This window comes from Pseudonaja textilis, chromosome 1 (genome assembly GCF_049901715.1).
Source record: "Pseudonaja textilis isolate UNSWEBS1 chromosome 1, rPseTex1.2, whole genome shotgun sequence".
Taxonomy (NCBI): domain Eukaryota; kingdom Metazoa; phylum Chordata; class Lepidosauria; order Squamata; family Elapidae; genus Pseudonaja; species Pseudonaja textilis.
In genome coordinates, this window is record NC_141990.1 from 101,712,913 (window position 1) to 101,732,451 (window position 19,539).

The following is a 19,539-nucleotide window of genomic DNA, read 5'->3' on the forward strand; positions in this document are numbered from 1 at the left end:
GATTTTCAAGAGGTAACTGAACTTTCTTGTATTTCTTTTAAGATGTTTTGCTTCTCATCCAAGAAGCTTCTTCAGCTCTGGAAAGAGCTCTCTGAATTATCCTCTTTATTTCCAAGAATGTTCTGGTCCCCATATATATTCTTAGAAAATAAAACTGATAAGTGATTGCAGTCCAGAGTTTTGTTTGTAAGTGTACCTGCCTGCCAGAAACAGGACAAAGGTAAGCAGAAGTAATATGGAAAGTCATGTTGGAGGAGGCATACGGGAGAAGACAATGTTCTAGTAAATTAATGCAATCTGCATTTTGTGAATTAGCAAGATTCCCAGCTATTTTTAAAGAGAACTCACAAGGTATTGTCATAATTTCAAACATATCTTCCAGGCCCATTCCTCAGCAAATGTATTTCTACTTCTTAAATAGGGGTTGAAAATTGTAGCCCTCAGATTTGTTTACTGGTGCAAGAACAAAGATATATTAGGAAGGATTTAGACAAAATGGAATAGCATCAGAGAAGGGAGAAGAGAGTGATTAGGGAAGTAAGACTAAATTATAAGAAGAGCATAATGGGATTTTGCAGTAACCTTCCCCTGCCACACCCACCAAGCCACGCCCTCAGAATCGGTAGTAAAAATTTTTTAATCCCATCACTGGATGGGTGATATATAAATTTAATAAATAAGTATAAAATAAATAGATGAAGCCAAAATTTTAAGGACTTCCAAAACACAGAAAACAAATTCTATATGCAAGTCAGTCATAGAATTAAATCTTAAAGCCTCTTTCCCCTGACCTTTTGATCAACAGAGGTTTGGCTATTCTTTCCCCAGACTTAAGAGTGGAACATATCTCATTTATGTTTATATATCAGTTCTGTCTGGTCCGAGCAATGCTGGTTCCTGACATCCCAGCTTCAGGCTTTATATCAATGAGAATTTGAGATCACTCATTGCTGTCTTATTCTTCCTTCCTGCCCATAAGTGTAGGTTGGGTGGTACTGAATGCTATTCATCACCTAATTTGTGGATAATTTAGCCAGGTGTATGATTTTTAAAATGCAAATATTAAAAAAAGCCCATGGGGAGGAAAACAACCCAGACAAACAGAATGATCTCAAACCATGAGATGGGCAGCATATAAATTTAATTAATAAATAAATTGAATAAATTAACACTACTCTGAAAAAAATATCTGTTTAAATGAACTTTATCAAACATGTCCCTCCCCACAAAACAAATACTACTTTTTCTAATTCATCGTAATAAACCTTCCGGATCACTCAGCCAAGAGATTATAGACAGAGTAGCTACAGTCTTTTAAATATTCCTTTCTGTTTGAACATCTCCATAATAAAGCTTTTAAAACCTTCTTGTGTGGTTTTATTGTGTGTATTTCTTTTTTGGGAAACATGTCTGCTCCATGGAGGCCAAGCAAAAGCAATTATGCAGTTTCTTCCTGATGTTGCTTGCATACATTAGATGCATCATCCCTGAGCCCCAAATTATTTATTTCACAGTGCTGGAGAGATAAAGGCTCACCTGATGTTCTACTTTCTACATCTGTTCTGCTGCTTAATATACAAGTTAAAGGGTGAAAGTTGGAATAACCACAGCCAGTTCTCTTTGGCACTGTCTACACTAATTATCCCCAAGACAGTTTGTAGTGGTTCTTGAAAATTCTGTGCCTTTTGATATATAAAGATACAAATTGATGCCTGTTCTAGTTTTTCTGCCTGCTTTTGTCCTGTTTGCCAGTGAACAGTTTTGTAGTATACCGATCTTTATTAAACAAATATTAAAGTGTATTTTTCTAGTTGAATTGAGAGGCGGGCGTGCATGTTCTGATCTGGATTTAGGAATTAACTGGGAGTGTGCTAGGTGCAAACTAAACTGGAAATTACCAAGAGTAATATTCCAACAGGACACATGGCTAAGTGCAACCCCCCAAAAAAACACACACAAGCAGGGGGGTGGGGGTGGAGTAAAAAAGATTGCAGGTGTTTCTTATCCTTACAAATAACAGTACAATATCACTGATTAAAAAAATAAGAGACCCCTGGCGAAACCAGCACGGCTGCATTTATCTTTGATAAAGACAAAAAGGACAAGTATAAAAAAGAGAAAGAGAATACATAATTAAGGCAGAGTACCAGCTAATAGACATAATCTGCAAAGATGAAGTCAGGAAAGCTACCTCTTAGAACAAACTAAGATTTGCAACAAATGTCAAAAATAAAAAAGTTTATTTTGATATATAAAAAATAAGAAAAATGTTAAGGAAATGATTGGTTCACTAATGGCAAGGAGGAAACTGGCTGCAGGAGAAAGTGGAACTATTTAATTTATTCTTTCCATCTGTCTTTATACAAAGGGAAAAAATAAACTAACCCAACAAAAATAGTATCGTATAAGAAAGATTAGGAATACAAGTAAAAAAATAGGCAAGAATATGGTAATAGAAGATATATCACTCTAAAGGAATTTAAATCACCAGAACCAGATGCATTACATTTCAAGGCTCTGAAGAAGATGGCTGATATGATCTGGGGACCACTGAACCACATATTTCAAAAATCCTGGAGCACTGGTGGTTCCAATCCCCCACCCCGGCAAAAAAAAAGGAAAAAAGGGGGGGAAACGGACGCAGGAAACTATAGACCAATCAGTCTGACATTAATACCTTGGAAGATCTTGAAAAAAATAATCAAACAACTGATCTGTGAACACTTAGAAATTGCAAGCAAAGTATTACTAGAAACCAACATGGGTTTGTCAAAAACAGACAAACCCTATTAAATTCTTTGGCAAAGTTACTAAATTAGCAGATCAGTAAAATGCTGTGGACACAGTATACTTGGACTTCAGTAAGATATTCAACAAAAAAGACCATAATCTATTTCTTGGTAAGATAGAAAAATATAGAATAGACAGTATCACCATCAGATTCATAACTGGCTGTCCAACCACATTCAACGTATAGTCTTCAATGGAACTAAATCAACATGGAGGGATGCATGCAGTGGAGTACCACAAGTTTGTTTCTTAGGCTCTATACTCTTCAACATCTTCATAAAACTTTTAGATGAAGGAATAGAAAGGGAACTCATCAAATTTGCAGATGATACCAAGATGAGAGAAATAGCTAACTTTAGAATATAGGCTCAAGATCCAGAAGGAATTTGATAGATTTGAGCACTGAGCCCTAACCAATAAAATGCAATTCAATGGTCAGAAATATAAGGTTTTACACTTAAGACCAGAAAAAAACCAACTATTTAGGTAATGAATACGTGTTCTGTTTCACACAAAGAATATGTTTCATTTTTATGCCCTCCTGGAGATCTTTGCTACCATTTTGTATTTAATTACTCTACTTTGGTACCATTAGCCAGTTTTTGGTCACTGTTACTCATTTTATCTCAATATTGAGCCAGTATGCACTTCCTACTGTACCTTCAGAGTAACAGCTGTGAATTTATTCACATATGCTTCTTCTGAAGTCAGTTAGTGATTCATAGTTATTCCATAATGTTTTATAAAAGCATTTCAAACTTGTGAGCTAATAATTTTCTGTTTGTGTGTATAAAGATTCATGTTAGTAATTAGACTAATTTTGGTTATCTTTTGTGAAATCATATCCTAGTTGGCTTAAACTAGGAATATTTTGTGATTGGACAATTGTCCACAACCTCAAATTACATTCCTTTATTATTGTGTCATGATGTGCGAGATATTAGAAATATCTTTTCTATTTACAAAGTTTGTAATACATTGGTTATTCAAATGTTGGGCCACAATTATACTGATAGGCTAGTTAACTGGAAAAGAAGGATATAGAAAGGAAAGACATCAGTATAAGACAAATACTGAGATGGATGGCTCCACTAATTATAGGCTGCTACTTATTCCTGCTGAGCTGAAGAAGGTGAAAAGACTGGTTTCCAAGAAGGCAGATTTGCCACAGGTTGCAGCTATTAAAGCCATCATTTGAATGTAGACAAGAGATACAAGAGAAAACTTAAGAAAGCAGCTTGTGCATAACCAAACAGGCATTTGCAGTGAAAAGAGACTCCCTCCCTCAAGTAACTTTCTGCTTCATTAACACATGAACACAAACGTAATTGAACTCTATTTTAAAGTATAAAGTTGCATCATTCATGGAAACTGAGTTTTGATAAGGAGATATGCTAAAAATAAATCATTTGCTTATATTTAAGTACATAGAGAGGTTTTAAAATTATTATCAATAACATTGAAACTTGGTAACAATTTGAGAAAAAAATCAACGTTTAATCAAGTAGATCTAATTAAACTATTTCTGAAACTAAATACTCATTTTCCTTTGGGAACTTCACCACCTGCTTAGCTTTCAAGTTGCCTATTTTATATATATGTGTATACACACACACACACATATTAGTATAGTATAGTATTTTACTCTTGGTAAAATAATTTGCCATTTAAATTAACATATTAACAGTAAGTGAGGGAGGGGAAAAGGTCAATAATGTTTATTTTTCAAATAATGGCTTCCAGATACCTTTTAATCATGAACAGTAAAGGGCATATTTAAGATTTTTAGGATTACAGAGTATAACTAGTTAAATCTCAAGATTTAAATAACATCATGGAAAACAAGCCCATTATGCATAAATAGAGCTTAAATGAAATTTTTACTTGCAAAAAGTTACTTAAAAGAGAAGACAGAGCATAGACAGACAGTGCTCACTTCCAGTATTTTAAAAACCAGTTGTTCCAAAAGAAGATATCATCTCATTTTCAAAGATAAAAGGATGTGATAACCCTTGATCTTTAATAACTTTGTTAAAGGGCATTTTGACTTGCAGCAGATTAGACTCCTTGGTTGTTTCCTAAAAAGATTACTACACTTACACTGTAGAAGAAAAGTCACACATAATTATAAAAAGGCAAAGAGAGGAAATAATTTGCAGAAGCCTGAGAAAAGGTTGACAGACTTAAATGAAGACTATAGTGACAAATGAATGAATGAAGGTGACAGACAAAATGTGAATTCCACAAGCTGTTCCTGAGCTTGTGTATACTAAATTATTGGTCTCTGAACCACCCATACAATGACCACATACAATAACATTCTGCGCTTTCTCTGGATTCAGAAACATGAATTTATATAACTACATTCTTTCTATATCTGAAAATATCTAGTGCTCTTTCTCACTAAGTAACTTTTAGATTAGTTCAGTAATTAACCTGAAATCATAAGCTGGTTCATACACAGTGTTGGTTAGGGAAAAACAGAAAATAGAATAATTTATATTTATTATTGCTTATATTATTTTCATAACAGAAATTGAGTATCATCCAAGAAAGAGACAGAGAAAGAGTGTGTACACACACATACACACACCCCAAGGTAAATGCCAAAGCTTAATTTTAAAGAATATAAAAATTATTATAAGGGAATGAAGGCACTTCTGATTTTTTTTTGTAAGATTGAATGTTGATGTGAACTGAAAAGATTGAAAGTGCTCAGTCTTTTAGACAGAAGTATATTTAGTCAATAAACTATCACACAAAATTTCCATGGGTCTGGTGAGAATGCAATAACATTAAAAAAGAAAACCAGTCTAGACTGAATTGAAATTAGTCTACCCAGATTAAAAGAAAATGTTGTTCAGGAAAAAAAATACATTCTATTACTCTTTTTTTCATATTAAGGCAACAGTGAATTCTTGATAGGCCAATTTCATCTTGCATTAAGATTTTTCTTAAATATTAATTATAAAATGTGCCAATATTATGCAGATTTTCAACTTAGGCTAAAAAACGTTTATTTTGAAGTTCTGCATAATGTTTTTTTCATTTAAGTCATAACATCAGCAACAAAAATGGGAAAAATACCCAAAAGGTTAGTGAAGGTTCATATGTCTAAATAACCCTCAAGGTAATGCATTCAGGAAATTACTTGTGAAAAAGAAATCTTAGCGAACAATGTCCTTATAATAAGGAAGAGAAAGTTAGTTCTGCCTTTGGGGGATAATCCGCTCTCAATAACTTTTGTAGTTCTACATCAATTTACATGCCCTACAATTCTAATTTCTAAGTACTCTAAATATATATTTTAAATGCTATGTAAAGCAGACCCGTATCTCTGTGAAAGGGTAAAATATATTAAAGGACTGCATAATTCACATACTTTAGAATTGCACTTCTGATTAAACTTCTGTTTCACTCTTTCTGTCCTATTTCCTATTAAACAAATCTTTATTGAGAATCTTGATTTTAAAACAGTTTCACAATGTTGTCAATATCCTGTGTTGTTAGTTTTAAGAAAAGTAGAAAGAAGTAATCTGTATCTATTTGTTCTGATATTTTGGTTGGATGATCAAATTTGTGGACAATTACATTTTTATTAACTACTTTTTAAAACTAACAATTTTATTAATTTCTGCCTTTTCATTATTATTTTGGATTTTATAAATGCTGTAAAATTAGGAAGTTCAAAAATCTTATTATAACATGCTAATTTCCAGTTTCCTTAAGTAAACATACACTAGATAATAGACTCTTCAGAACAAGAAAACTAAGAAGAAAAAGAGAACTGTACAAGCAGTTTCTGGGTATGGCTACCTTTTAGTGAAAACTTGCTAATGAGCAAGGTTGAAAGGTCAGTGAGTAAGATACTTTTCCTTGGTCTTTTCCCAATCCTGCTGGAACTGTCTTGCCAGTGTAAAATATGCAAACAGCTAGTTCTCTTTATAGATCACAATGTTCATTCCTAAAATGGTCATATTGCACCAAGGTATGTAATTGCTGTAAAAAATAATCATGCTGCCTCAATTCCTGCTATCTGCAAAACAGTGAATAATAATACTGAGTTCATTCTTTCAGTATTGCTTTAAGGCTTGTGTCAATGTCATTCATTCATTCATTTTCTATAGCTGTCCAACTCAGCAAAGTGAATCTGGAACTTACAATTCTAAAACTATGAAACAGTTAAGACAATTTAAAATAATTAAAACAGCAACTGTTTTAACCAACTAATAAGAAACAGGGTCCTTAACAAATTGACAGGCCCAGGTTGGGACCACACTAATCTTCGAGGGATGGAATATTTTGCAAAGCCAAGACTATAGCAAAGAAGGCCTGTCTACCAACAGGCCAATCAACACTCTTTGAATGATGGGATTCTGCCCAATCTGCTGAATCGAATTGGATGGATAGAGTTATTTTATAAATTCAAGTCAGGAAACACACACAATACTCCTTCCTCCTCCTATTATCCTATTCAAGAACATATATTTCCTATTCTAATCCTATTCAGATTGCCCTGAATGCTGTTTCATAATCTTCCCCCTACTTATTTATCCTTCATCCAAAAACATGTAATCTTTTGTGCCTGTTTACCAACGTTTCCTGTTATTTATTACATTTACATTCCGCTTTTCCTCCAAGCAGTACACATATCTTGCCGTTTTAACTATGGGTTAGGTTACACTGAAATAATCAAAATCATCCTATATATTTCATGACTTCATAGACATTTGAACTCATGTGCCCCACACTCTTAGTCCAATTTTAAAAACATCACATGACTACATCTTGCTCATTGATAATTTTTGTTACTTAGGAAATGTGCAGTGTGAGTTTATGTGGTGTTTAGGACTAGACAGTACTAAACTTAACACCCACACATTTTTTCTAGTATAGTAACCTCTGAGCAATTGGCTTATGTGTGCCATATGTATGAATGGATTTTTTTTTCTGAGAAATCAACTTAATGTAAGTTGTCACAAAATAGTAATATAAGTAGTTTCCATTTTCTTTAACTGGAAATATATTTGGAACCTACTTCCCTTAGGAAAACAGTGTATAGCAAAATTCCATATTCTTTGAACTATTTAAAAAAGGGAACTTAAAAAATACTGAGCAACACATTTTACAACATTCATGTAACAAAACTACTCTTTTGGGCAATAGATTTTTGAAATAAAAATAAGAGACTAAAAAAGTATACAGTTTTTTCTTATCACAAAGGCTTTTTAAATGCCTTAACAACTGGATATTGTTCTCATCCTTCTTTTTAAAGTGCTTCAATTTAGAAGCAGGGAATAACAAAAAATAGAATGCCACTATAATGATATATTAATATATTAAATAAATATTTATTTAAACATAAATATGAAGATATAAAACATGAATTCTTTACTTTGTGAATATTACTGCACCTAATAACAACCTTCTAAATGAAAAACACACTTCCTACTTTGTCCAAGTATATATTTATTATGTGAGAAAAAGAATTCAGTGCAAATATCGAATCACACTTCATAGTGCTGTCTAAGAAAAAACAAAATAATTTGAAAATGATTTTGTAATTTGGACTTAATCTCATTTTTTTTTTGAGAAAAACATATAATCTAAAAATATGTCTCAATTAAAACTGAACTATGTTCTCTCAACAACATACTTATAGATAGAAAAGAAAGCAACTATTAAAAGAAAAAAACTATGCAGACTTTTTTAGATTCTGACCTTATAAATTAAGTATTTTTATATTTTTTATCACTTTTATATTTACTACATTTACTGAATGAACATTATAGCAATCTTAATAAAAACATCTGGTAGAATGTACTAATTCCATAAAAAATTATGTGAGAATTCTGTGCACATTGTTATTTCAACAGAAAAAAACGTATCTTCCTATTTTATGAAAATCAAGTTATATTGGAATCAGGGAGAAAAATATTTCTTAAATATCTATTTGCAATGTTAATACATATTTACATGTTATTATTTGGACAAAGTTTTTCATTTGTTAGAGGTTCAACAGTGGCAGGCTACTGATATATCTATATGAAGTTCTGTCTGAATAAAATCACATCAAAGCTACTTATGAAATTCCAGATTTTTCAATACATCGAAACAAAATATTGTATAGGTGTGTGTGGGGGGGAATCATTATTACAAAAAACAGTGCTACCTCTAGCTATTAACACAAAATTAAGTCAAACAGCATATTTAGAATTCTACCATGTTAAATATAACACTAAATCCATTTTGAATGCTATGTTTCAAATCTAAGAAAAGTAGTAAATCATAATTCAATAAAATAAAATTTAGAAATCTAAATAAGAATGGATATTGAAATTATCATACAGATTTTGAGCAAGTCATGGATTTTATAGTTATAATGTCATTTAAGAAACCATCCTAAAATATTGAGTTTTAGGATAAAATGCTGCAAATTAAAGTTTGCATCTACTTAACTTCCTTAACTTACAGAATTTAAACAAATAGTCAGGGAGAAACGAAGTGTTTATAAAACACCATTTGTCACAAACTAGTGCCAGAAATCTAAACTCAATTTAACACTCACTTTCCAGCTGCTTATTCCTATAGTTTTCTCATACTAATTTATTACTAATATACTTTTGAAATATCACGTCAGTAGTTATAAATTAAGAAAGGATATTTCTTGACACCGAAGAGATATACTTTTAATATAGCAAGAGCAGAAGAATGTAAACGGTATACAAGAAGCAAATAGAAAAAATATTAAGAATGTATGATTAATAACAGAATCATGTGTCAAGGTCAAAGGTGTTCTGTTGGATTTAACATATTGCAGCAAAGAGTACATAAATAATTGTTTTGGATAGTATTATTTCAGATTATACTGTCTGTAACTTTTGTGAAATCTTATAATTATTTCAGTCATCTATTTCTGAAACTGTTCATTTATGCAGAAAAGTAAATGTCACACTTTAGTTATACAACTACTGATGTTACCTAGGAAGCATTTTTTTTAATAAACTTTTAAAATAAATGTGTGCACAAGCTATTTTCTGAGGATCTCTTTTCAACAAATGATTAAATCCTACTCACTAAACTTTCTCTCAAATTCAGGACTTTTAAATTAAAGAAGATAATTATATAAGACTACTACAACAAATTAAACGGGACTTGGAGCAATGGAAAAATTTGCAACTATCAATGGTAGGAAGAATTGCAGCCATAAAAATGAATATTTTATTGAAGCTACTTTTTTTATTCCAAACAATGTCTATAAAAGTAGAGGGAAAAAAATTCTTTGATAAGTAAAACACAATAATTTTGAAATTTGTTTGGCAAGGGAAAAAAGTGAGAATAAGATGTTGCAAGAATCTAAAAACAAGGGGGTTTAGGCTACCAGATTGGGAGCTTTACTATCAAGCTTCTGTATTAACATGGGTGAAAGAATGGATAACTCTCAGACATAGAAGATTATTGTTTTTGGAAGGTCATGATCTCCAATTAGGATGGCATGCCGTTTATGGTATGATAAGAATAAAACTCATAGATATTTTCAAAGACATTATGTAAGAAATGCTCTATTTCTAGTTTGGGAAAAAGTGAAAGCAAAAATTTATATCAAAAGACCAGTAGGCTCTCAACAATGGATTTATACACCCAAATGTAGTAAATCTGGAAAAAATCTTAACATATAAAGATATTTTGAATGCGGAAGGAGAACTTAAAACTAAACACGAATTGCAGGATCAAGGTATTGACTTATCATGGTGGCCTCATATGCAAATATAATTGAGATACGAGAAAGATATTAAGCCGTATAGCTTTTATTAAGAGCAAACAACGTTTGATCAAATAATATTAGCAGTAGATGAAAAGTTAATAAAGAAAACATATGTCTTATTAAGCTTAAAAATGGAAGATGGACAGGTAAATGAGACAATTATAGTATGGGCAAAAAAAAATTGATACACGATAGAATTAGACAAATGGGAAACATTTTGGGAAAGAAACTATAAATTGATAATGGCAACCTCTTATAAGGAAAACCTATAGAAAATGTTCTATAGGTGGCACTTACCACCTGCAAGATTAGGAAAAATGTTTCAAAACATGTCCGTTAAGTGTTGGAAATGTAATCAGGTACGGGCATGTATTATCACATGTGGTGGACATGTGCAAAAGCAAAAACATTTTGGGCAAAAATACATACATGATTATAAAAAATGTTAAAGCAGAATACAGATTATAAGGCAGAAATATGGTAATAAAGGGGTTGTGAAAATGAGTGTTTAGAAATCTTTAATCACAAATATGCACCAGCATGAAACCAATATATTACACCTGGTAAGAGAGACAGAAATGGAGTGTGTCTAAATAAATGGAAGTTACTACTTAGGTGTGATTAACCATGTCTGACTGTGAGGAGGACAAAAACTTTCAATGGCTTTTAGTGGGATTATGAAAGATATGATTAATGAAATACATGTCTTGGTCTGAAATAAATTCCAACCAAAGACTACATAGCTGGTGAGTGTGGGAAGCTAGAAGATCCACCCTTATATATTCACATATATTTCTGGAATGTGAATTAAAAGATCACAGCACAACTTTAATGTACTGGCAAATACGTTAAAGAACTGTAAAACGCTTTAATCCACAACAAGCAGAAGAACAAATCTGCTCTGATATTAGTCTTTTACATCCATTGCTTGAAATAAAATTAGGTATATAATACTAATAAAGGATAGCATGCATGGTTTCTATAAAGTCTATATAATTCTATAAAGAACCCAGCCAATATAATAATGGATCAAAAGTGAGGAGGGATCTTTTCCTAACTTCTAAGAGAGAAATATTAGGTACTGCGTTTATGCTTTTCATTTTTATACATTCCATTCCAACGGTTTATAGCATTTGCTATAAACTGCAAAATGATAATATCAATTTATTAAACAGATCTTTTGGTTTAAGCAAAGCTATGCCTGTCATTTAATTAATACATCCTACCAGGGCTCCTTTCTGTAAGCCACAAATTGTTGGGAGGTAAGTGATGCATTCAGAAAAGTCAAAAACATGAATCAAAACAGGTGACACATTTATTTTTTGATGCTCCAAAATTAGTAGTTGTCTGCTCAGTGGGGCATCTGAGTTTTGAGCAACACAGTCCAGGGAATTTTGCAAGCAGATTATGAACAGATAGAGAGGACCCCACTTCCACAAACCAATCAACCAACCACATTTGTATATACTGTAGTACTTAACTTCCTTACATTGCAATCAATCAAACACAGCATATATTAGAATCTTTTTTTTTTAGAATTGTTTTTAAAGTTTAGCATGAACAATAATTATAATATAATCACATGCCTGGTTGGGGATAATTTTTTTTGAATTACTTCCATGTAAAGGGAATCAAATTTGTGCCACAAGAATAATTAAAAACCTTATTATTGCAATATCTATCTTTTTTCATGTTTAACATATGCCTTGAGGATTGAAAAGGCAACTCGAGCATTGAATAATCTGAAAAGCAAACATTTAACTTTCTAAGGGGGAAAAAAGCATGTGCAAAGAAACTGGGATAATAGCCAAAAACTGTGATCCATACAGAATAGAAATTATTGCTCAATTTTTAAAGACAAAAATTAGTTATACTTCTTTACCTACACATTTACTTAAGTAGTGAACAGAAAATAATTATTGCACTGTTCAACAGTAAATAGGAAAATATGAAATTGACTTATAATGCTTTCACTCAAGTTAAATAATGTATAAAGATATCTATAGTAATATCAGGCAACTGTTTAGAAACCTGTCAATTATTCTGTTTACTCCACTGTGCTTTATACCGAAGCTCCTGTTGAAATCAGGTAGACTATCCCTCAAAAACTAAAATATGTTCACTATATAAGACCGTGCAGTTTTTCTTCACAGATTATTACTATTTGCCCAAGTGATTATAAGTTCTTTATCCGTCACTTAAAAACGTTAAACTTTTCAGCGTCCTAGTATTATTAGTTTCCATGCCTTTTGGTATTGTCTTGATACATTTCATAACTTGGTTGTCCATGTCAAGATGATAGACAACAAGATTTGAATGTTTTGATAGCAACTTTACAGATAAATTATAGGTGCCTGGCATTTAGTGTTATGATGGTAGAATGTGATCAATTAAATACTTAAATAAAATTTTATTAAATAAGATAACCACTGAGACTAACAGTGAATATTGTTAAGGGTGACATCTTAAATTTATCTGCAGAGCAGAAGTGGGTTCTATGAGATTAAATCAGGTATATTGAAACTAAACCGATTTATTATATAATTTCAGCCAGTTGAGAAACTGTTGTATATTTTTTGTATAAATGTTTTATATCAAAAAAATCTTACGTTATTAGAATTGAACAAAAAAATTTATGGATCTTATCACATAAGCAAACTTTCAGCGGGGTCATTTGCAAGTGACTAAGCATAAAATGCACAGTAATTCAACTACATATTAGACTATTTTATTTAACATGTTTGCCTGTTGTTCCAGAAATCCCCTGAACATTTTTCCAAAAGTAAATAAATGTAAAATATTGTATTAAAATTGAAAGTGAGAATAAATCAACAGATTTCATATAAGCAGTTTGGAAAACATGATTTTAAAACTATTTAATCATGATGCCACTCTCCAATTGCAACATTAACATTCATCTTTTGTGCAAACAGGTTGAAATTGATTTGTCGGTCAGATTTATCATACAGCCTGAATATACATGTACAAAGTACAAAGACGACAGTCTAACTTCCAAGAAAATAAGACACGGTTGCAGCTTCATCACAACTACTGCATGCTGAAGACTAGGTAGCTAATATTATTCATAGCATTTAATATTGCATAAACTGGCATTATGCCCACATTCTTTACCTCAACATACAAGTTCATTTGTTGATGGCAGACATAACCAACCATGTGAAGAAGTCATAAATGAAGGACACTTAACTGTAGCTGAACAAAATGTAACAAATAACCCTTACAACACATGCCAAGAATAAAAGGTGTCACTTTTGCCACACAATGAAGCTGCTACATAATTTTATTTACCTTAATTTTGCTACAATTTTATGTACAGTAAAGATTCATTGTGCACAAAACTACAAACTTTAACGTTAAATATTTTAAGTATTTAAATTTGATATAACTATGAAATAAATAACCCTGCTTGTTTGTTGAAAAACAATAGCAGAATAAAACTATATTTTTTTCCTTCCTAATACATGAACTTCTTCAAGATATCCTTAAGCATAAGAACGTTTAAGGAAGTAACATCTAAGGAGATAACCTTGATTTTTAATCTTAATCAATGTCTTACCTTTCCCAAATCTTCTTTTAAAGCTTTCAAGAATAATCTAAAGGGAAAGGAAACAGATTCCTAATGGAATAGAGTTCAATTTGGATCCAAAAATCTTCCCTAATCTTTCCTGCCCCCAATAATTAAGATTTTATAATTTGAACTATATAGACAGAAATATCTTCATCACATAATACTTTTGCTCAATCAAACAAAGCAACAACTTAACTTTTCAGAATCCTTCAAAAAGCAAACAAGATAACCATTGTTAAAAGCTTGAAATTCATGTATAAATTCATAACCTAATTTAATACTTAAACTGCTTATCTCTACCATGTGGTCCAGCCAATCAGAAGATATTAAATGCTTTTGTTTGCTCTTTGCATAGCTAGATATAACTACCACCATTTCTATTTTTCTTTTCAGATTGAGCAACAACAGTTACTTAAGTTTTGCCACATTTGAGAAGTTAATGGGGGGGGGAGAGAGAGAAAACTACTTCTCAAAAACTTTCAGATCTAACAAACTTTGGTGACAGGTATTAAGAATAATTGATTTAAGATTACGCAGTGCCTTTTCTGAAGATTAGAATAAACCCTATTATGCCAAAACAACCCTCCACAATTCCCACTTATTTCTTATACCCTATCTCTAATCCTGCATGTCCCACCTGCTTCAAAATCTAGTAGGATTTCAGGGAAGGAATTAAAAAAATCTTCTCAGTTGCTCCTTTTCAGGTGGCTTCTTTTACTTCTTCTCCTTCAGTATGCAGGTTGAACCCTGAAAAACAAACACATCTACTGAATTCAAAGGCTGAGATAATTCTCTATCAGACAGCAAGTCTCTGCATCTGGTTACACAAACATACCTTCAGTCAGGTTGGAAAAAATAGGTTGGAGAAACCTTAGAAACGAAAAAATCAGAACCCAGATGATGAGGGGGTGGGGGGTGGAAGAGAGTTCCTTCAATCCTGTTTTGGGGCAGATTTTTGGTGAAGACAAAATAAAATGGGCTATGAATAGACTTGTTTTTTGTTTTTGTTTTAAATGACACAATCCAGAAAAGTGGAAATAACCCCCCCACCCAAAATGCGATCAGTAAACCCAGTTTCTGTAAGACTCGCTATCAGTTGAGAGAAACGCTGAACATTAAAAAAAAAAAATCACGCAACTTCACAATCGTAGCATTTAAGGAGACTTGCAAGTATGTATATCAGCCTAAACAAGAAACCCCAAGCTTAATGTTCGTCTTAATTCATGGATTTCCTCCCCGAGGTTATTTTCAGGATAGGAACCGATGCTTCCTCTCCGCCCTCTTCAACCTCCTCCTCCCACGCCCACTCCCCATGCATCCCTGTACTAACCCACCAGAGCAACTTACCTTTGTATTTATTTATTTATTTATTTTTACTTGGCTGAATGGCAGGAGTAGCAAGACTTGTTTCATCTTCCTGAGCGACGTCGCTCGGCACGTGGAAAACGAGAACACCCAGCTTTATTCGCGAAACGGAGCAAAACACCCCCCAAAAAAAAAAACCCACACAAAACACCAACAACCCGCAGGCGGGAGGAAGACGAAGGTGCGCAAGGTCGCTCTGAAAGTGGAAAAAAAGGGGGGTAGGGGAAGCCAATCCCGAAACGGCCGCTGTTGCCTTAGAAAGCCAATGCCGCCGCCGCCGCCGCCGCCGCCGCCGCCGCGTATTCCAAAGCGCGCAGTCCCCACCTCAAACTCGGGTGGACGAAGGGCGCAGTCCCCAGGCAGCGGCGTGCGCAAAAAGACAAAAAAACAGAGGAGCCCGGTCTCAGAAACTGCCCCGCGAGCGACTTTCTCCCATGCCCTTTTCTCTTAACGAGGCTTAACGAGGAAGTTTCCCTCTCAAGACTCCCGGTCTCTTCGGGCAGGGACCCCTGCGAGCGTCAAGCCTCGTGGGTGGCGAGTGACTCCCTGAAGGAAAGCGAGCCAAGACCGGAGACACCTACGCGCGTGCTTCACTCCCACTTTGCCTTTTTAGTGAGCGCGCGGGTGGGGGTGGGGGGTATGGTTTTGTTTTTGGGGTATTTTGGGGGAGGGGGGGGCGGGAAAGGACGGGGAACGCTCAAAGATCCTCCGCTGACGAGCTCGCTCAACGCCGCGCTCGCGCCCCGCTCCTTTCCCTGCCACTGTCAGTCCATTTGGGAAAGGGAAATAAAAAGAAATAAAACTCTCCCCGCTACGGACGCACGCAACCCCCGGACGCGTTCTTTCCCCACGGCCCCCTTTCGATTGGGCAGTTTCCCGTCTGTCACGTGCCTCATTTAATTCCCCCCTTCCTGTTTTTTTTAAATAAAAAACCGCGTCGTGAATCATTCACTTTCACTTCGGCTCCTGAAGGCTCCATCCTGAGGGGATGATGCGGGGTGGGGGAAGAGTTACAAGCCCAAGGAGGTGGTGAGGGAAGAGCTTTTTATTTATTTATTTATTTATTTTTGTGCTTTGGCTGGAGAAATGATGCAGGCTGCAGCTTCCCTGGGAAAGAGGTGGGTGTGGTCATGGTCATCCTCACATAAACAAGCCTTCATATACTATAGCTGTAAGATAAACTAGTGCAATTATTGCTACATTTAAAAAAAATATCTTGTATATTGGCCTTGAAAGGTCTTTCCTAAAATAAAATATTTACTACTGGAAGCAGGAAGATTTAAACACTTTAAGAAACTGGAATTGGTGCTGAATTGGATGCACTTCAAATTGGAGTTTTGCTTGGGTAAATTCAGGGTAGGATTAAAACAAAACCAAACAAAAAGATTCAGTGATTAAACAAAAAAAGTGCTATTTTAACCATGTCAAGTACTGAATGCCACTCTAGAGGTGCTGCCATGTTGAAAATTATGGTGGTATTTCCACTGGGGAGTAGCTCAGCATCCTGTAAATTGTGAAGCAGTGTGCAGTTATTAGTTATTTACAGTATTTATACCACATAGATCAGCATTTCAAAATCTCACAACTTTAAGATGTGTGCTTGCATTCTGAGAGTTGAAATCCACTAGGTACTAAGATAAAGAAATGATGGTATAGAGTATTAAAGCCATTCTTACATTATGACTATTGATGTTGCTTAACTCCATGACATTTTTTTCCAAAGACTGTCCAGCTCTTATTGCTACCATATTGCTTTGTGAATTTCTTAGACGTCATATCTGCAATAAGCCAACTTTATAGACTGTCTTGTGTAAAATAGCCTATGTAGTTAGTTTAAGGTTCAATGTGTACAATATTGGTTAAGTCAGAAAAATAGACCTCACTTTCTTTCATACCGGGATGGGATGAGATACTGTACAAAGGAAAATGCAATTTATTTGGATATTGATTAGTACAAAAATTATTGTCATGACATTTCACTCACTGTTGAACTGTCATGATTTCTATGGCTCATTTTATGGAGTGTTAGTTATAACTATCATGAAAAATGGACACCTTGCTCTTTATGGGTTAAAGTTTTCAATAAGACTTGAATTCCCATGTATATCTTTTCTAAAATCTTCCTTCAGGCTATTTTTTTTAGGACTATATATTGATTTTATTGATATAGGAACATATGCCTACTAGGCAGTATTTTTTTTAAGTGTGCCTTCAAGTCTATCATTATTCTTCCTTTTCTCTAGACATAGAAAAATAATCCTCCAGACTGAAGTAACAGCTATTTACAGAATAATGAGCCATGCAAATTAAGATTTGAGAAGATGGGGGTGGAGTGGGGATGAATTGAGGAAAATTTAGTTCTTAAAAGAGCTTCTGGAAGATATCCTTTCTCTTTTGATGAGATGTTTATCTCTATACACTTGGGCTTTATGTGATAGAGTTTATTTAGAGCTAAAATACTTTATTAGATTAAATTTACAACTGTCTTCATTAGGGACACCCAATGATTTGTCCTACCTTCTTGGAAACTTACTGTACATCCTTGCAAAGAGTTACTACAGTAGTTTCAGCACACACTGCTAAATACTTGTAAATTATGTAACCCATATTTAGAGTAAGGTTCCATCTGGCCTAACACTATTTTCAGTATTGCACACAAATGTTTCCAGCATGTGCATTTAAAAGAAATACACCAAACACTGTCTGTGTGGCCTGGATTCCATAATTGTGAGATAATGTTTGTGCTGAAATGGTGAGAGGAATCACTTAGGGATTGTTCCATTTGACTGTCGTTTTTAATGTTGTGGATATCCACGTGAACTAAATAATTGATCAGTTTTATATAATTATATCTCCACTATATACATCATTTTTCCAAAATTCTAGGATACCAATGAGAGGGGGAAAATAGCCAAGTACAGGGAATAGGAAGACACTTTCCACAGTATTTTATTAACAAGAAATAAATGCCATTAATAGCTTTCTCCATATTGCAGCCCTATAAATAGGACATATTCTACTGAATGGAAAAGGAAAATTAATGTTAAAAATATTCCCATAGTTCTACAATGAGTTTTATTTTGATATTCCAAACCAGCCACCCTAGACAAGTAAGGGCTGAATGAAGAAGAACATAATACTACTTACCCACTGAAGAAAATAAAATAAGATTCTATTTTGATTTCTTTAAAAATCTTACTCAAATAATTTAGACTTAAAAAACATTAAGTGGCAATTAGTTACATTTCATATAATATGTACTCAGAATGAATATAAGTGCATAGAAAGTAACTAAACATTTTCATGTTGTGATTTTCTAATAATTGAAATGTTTCATTTAAAAGCACATGACCAAGATCAAATCATGCTCTCATGTTGCAGGAAAGAACTCTTAATCTTACTTAAGACCACTTTCTAATGTCCTGGCTAAGAGTGATTTGAATGGCTTTCTAATTTCCAGCTCAATCTTTCAGCCAAACTGTTCAAATGTCTTAATAATAAAGCATGCTCACTTTTGTGTTCATTAATACAATGAATACAATGTAGTTATATACATTTCCTGGGAATCTTGCTCATAAAACACTCAGCATAATCTCTGTCATTTCTTGGCATATGTTCATTGCAAACGAAATCTGTTATATATCAGAAACCGGCCCCTCTGTCTTTCTCCCTTCTTTCAAAATAAATTCTAGGGAAATTTACTAGGGAATTACACATTGCTAAGTTTCATTACATGAAAAATTAAATATTTCTAGGATGCCAGTATTAGTGTTTCTGGTATAAATAAAAATATAATCTGGCATTATATTTCATAATGTCTTATTTCAGAATCATTATTCTTACCAGATTAAAGCTGGGACATTTAAGTTTGATGTCTCAGTTATGTCCTCAAGTTACTGAAATTGCTGTACTGAACTACTAGAATGTTTGGTTTTCAAAATGCTACACTGCTTTGATAGATTAATGGAGCATGGCACAATAATTGTTTCTTGTACTAACAAGAATTTCCTTTAACTTGTCCACTTGTCCA

The 19,539-nt window shown here is 33.5% G+C and overlaps 1 protein-coding gene across 1 annotated transcript in view; it reads right to left on the reverse strand.

Moving 5' to 3' along the window:
- PRDM1 (PR/SET domain 1) overlaps nt 1–16,087 on the reverse strand; it is a 106,420-nt gene extending 90,333 nt beyond the window's left edge. The window contains exons 1-3 of the mRNA XM_087913615.1: nt 15,492–16,087; nt 14,782–14,891; nt 14,133–14,169 (exon numbers count right to left, since the gene is read on the reverse strand). The gene's annotated coding sequence lies outside the window, so the exon portion shown is untranslated. The remainder of the gene's footprint in view (nt 1–14,132; nt 14,170–14,781; nt 14,892–15,491) is intronic.
- Between the last annotated feature and the right edge of the window lie 3,452 nt (nt 16,088–19,539).